Raw genomic sequence first — 3,160 nt, forward strand, 5'->3', positions numbered from 1 at the left:
TCAAATCACTGCCCTCTCTGCGCCTCTTTGCTTAATGAGCAATAAGTAATGGCATCTTCCTCACGAGGGGGCCATGTGCGTCTGGTGAATGTTAATCTCATGGAGCAGACGATGACGAGGCCACAGCCGACACCGAGGACCTGTGGGAGCTGACTTGACCCCTGCCAGCCGCTGCTGTCTCCATCCGTGCGCCGGGGCCAGGAGGCCCTGAGCCAGGCCCCTACACAGGGTTCATCAGCGGGGTGCCCTTCCGATTCTGCAGGGTGATGGCTTGGGGAGTGGCACCATGGCTGGGCAGCAGATGTCCCGGGTCCCTGGAGATCGTCACCATCACAGCCAGCTCTGCAGGATTGGCGATCCTGAACTTCCTGACCTAAGACCGGGATGGGGGTGGCCTCCGAGGGACTGCCTCTCCGAGATCTCTGCCCAGATGCCCCGGGGGACCCCCGCCTACCCTCCTCCCGGCCCACACGCTCCATCCTTCCGCCTCTCCGGGTGCAGAGACGATGCTGGCCCTTAAAGGCAACTCAGTAACCGGACAATCGAGGGTAAATCGGCACAGCACTTTTCGGAAGGCTTTTACATAAGCAAACGCTAAATCGGGAAAACATCTTTGGGCAGACCATCTGTCTCAATCTGAGCTCTGGAAAATACGGTCACCTAGCAATGTTCCCGTGTCAGCCTCCAAACACCAGGCACCAGGCAGGCAAGCGAGCGTCAGGGGCTCCGACACAGACCACATGCCCTCCTCGGGGATTCTCAGAAGCCTTCCTTCCGCCCCCTCTGACCACAGGTGTCTGGGCCAGAGCTGCCCCGGATGGGAGGCTAGAGGAGGGGCCGAGCGATTTGTGGGGTGGGGGGTTGGAGCCTCCATCGGTCCACAGCTGGCTGCACGCACATGCACTCACACGGCTTCGGCAGGCTGTGCTGTATGATGGGTTCCATGCCTTCGTGGGACAGACTGGGCTGGCCTTTGGGGCACAAGGTGGGCCACGGCAAAGTCATCTCTTCTCCCCGACACGCCTGCTTCTTGGGGTGCAGACATTGGTCAGGCAGCTGTGCAGCCTCCAGAGAGGAGGAGGCAGCTGAGCACGCAGAGGCTGGGGGCGTGCAGGGCCGGGTGTGGGCAGCAGAATGCGAGGGTCCTCAGAGTGAGGGGGTGGCAGTATGGAAGTGATCCCTGGATGAGAGCACGGCAGAGGGGCAGCCAGAGACACAGAGACCATACACGGGAGGGTCCTGGGTTCTATTCCCGAGGCCTTTCCTGACATGCCAGTCACACGTGCTCCATGACCAGGCTGCCTGAGGCCGGGGGTGGATTGTGGCTTGAGGACGCTGTTGGAGGGCTCTCTCGCGCTCTCTGTTATGGAAGAAAGAAAAAGAAATTTAAAATGTTGTAATTTGACCAAGGCGAGTTCAGGCTAGACAAATGACTCTTTTAGGATTTTTAACTCCTGTGCCTTTTTTGTTTTATGCTTATTCTTTGAGAACCAATGAGTCTTCGAGTAGGAAAATGGAAAGTGCTCCATGTTCTGGGAGTGAGGGATTCTGGCCAGCCGGTGGTGCGGTAGCTATGGAGCTGGACCCCGCACGGCTGGCTGAACGGTGTCAGCCCAGAGCCAGAGGCTTAAAACACGCTGGGCATATGTATGTGCCCAAAATCCCCGAAGGAGAAATGGAGAAGGGGTTACTGTGTGGCCATCCCCCATGGGGGGGCTTTTAATTTTCTTCTCTCTCTCTCTCTCTCTCTGGTAAGTACACATATCCTCTGGAAAATTAAAAAAGAAAGAAAGAAAACGAAATAAGGAAGAAAGAGAATTCAATACAAGAGGCTGGGAAGGGCAGTCATGTGCTCACAGACTTGCAACCCCTAACTGGTGGCCTAAAGAAGGACCTTGGGCCCAAACGTGGCCTTACAGCCCCGGGAGCTCGTGCAGCCTGCATGGCCACCAGTGCTGATCCCAGAAGAGCAAATCCCCCTGAAGTATAATTCTGGTAAAAATAATTCAAAAAAGTCTTTAAAAGATATTTGCACTTATGTATTTAAATAATGATTTATTTTATTTTATTTGTTGTTATTATTACTTTTAAAATTTTGACCAGAGAGAGAGATACATACACACACACATACACACACACACACAGAGAGAGAGAGAGAGAGAGGGAAAGGAAAAGTGAGAAAGTAAGCTGCCAGGTCTGGGGCTTAAACCGCAGTCGGCCATGTGGGAGTCCAGCACTCCAACCACCATGCCACCTGCTGGCCCCTTTGTTTATATGTATATATATATATTTTTTGAGAGATTTTCACTATAGGGTGCGTGCGCTCGCCAGACAGACAGAGAGAGAGATAGAGACAGAAAGCGAGAAATCACCCCCCAGGGAGGATGGCCACGCCGCAATCCCTTCTCCTCCATTCTCCTCTCGGGATCTTGGGCACGCATGCACACGTGCCTGGCGTGAGTTTTAAGCCACTGGGTCCAGGACGCGAACCGCAGTCGACTATGTGGGAGTCCAGCGACATAGCCATTACGCTAACTGCTGGTTCCCCCTTTGTTTATATTTTTAAAGGGAGTTTATTTGAAAAACATAAAATCACAAAAAAAATACTCCTTAGGCCACTTTACATGATAAAATAGACAATAATAACAGGTTTTTTTCTTTTTAAGGTTTTTGCCATGGGTGCATGCGCTCACTTGAGAGAAACAATGAGAGGGAAACTGAGAAATTACCCGCCCCAGAAGCGACGGCCTTGCCACTGTCCCTTCTCCTCCATTCTCCTCCTGGGACCTTGGGCACATACGCACATTTGCCCAACATGATTTTCAAGCTGCCAGGTCCAGGACTCAAACCATGGTCGGCCATGTGAGAGTTCAGAACCTTAACTACCACGTCCCCTGCTAGCCCTATACCATGCGTTATTTTTTTTTTAGAGAGACTTTTGCTATAAGGTGTTTGTGCTTGCAGGAGACACCACGATCCCTTCTCCAGTTTCCTCTAAGGATTTTGGGCACACATGCACATATACCCAGCCTGAGTTTTAAGCCACTGGTTCTGGGACTCGAACTGTAGTCGACTACATAGGAATCCAATAACATAACCATCACACCATCTGCTGGTCCCATACATGCATATTTTTGTAAGCATAAACACTCAAAGTCGT

General features: G+C 52.2%; 1 long non-coding RNA gene across 3 annotated transcripts in view; it reads right to left on the minus strand.

The window, feature by feature from the left end:
* Positions 1–561: 561 nt before the first annotated feature.
* LOC102497503 (uncharacterized) overlaps positions 562–3,160 on the minus strand; it is a 14,089-nt gene continuing 11,490 nt past the window's right edge. For all 3 annotated transcript variants that reach the window (XR_334149.2, XR_334147.2, XR_003548977.1), the window contains exon 4: positions 562–1,360. This is a non-coding gene — a long non-coding RNA (uncharacterized LOC102497503). The remainder of the gene's footprint in view (positions 1,361–3,160) is intronic.

The sequence above is a fragment of the Tupaia chinensis genome, unplaced genomic scaffold (assembly GCF_000334495.1).
Source record: "Tupaia chinensis unplaced genomic scaffold, TupChi_1.0 Scaffold000159_1, whole genome shotgun sequence".
Classification (NCBI taxonomy): domain Eukaryota; kingdom Metazoa; phylum Chordata; class Mammalia; order Scandentia; family Tupaiidae; genus Tupaia; species Tupaia belangeri.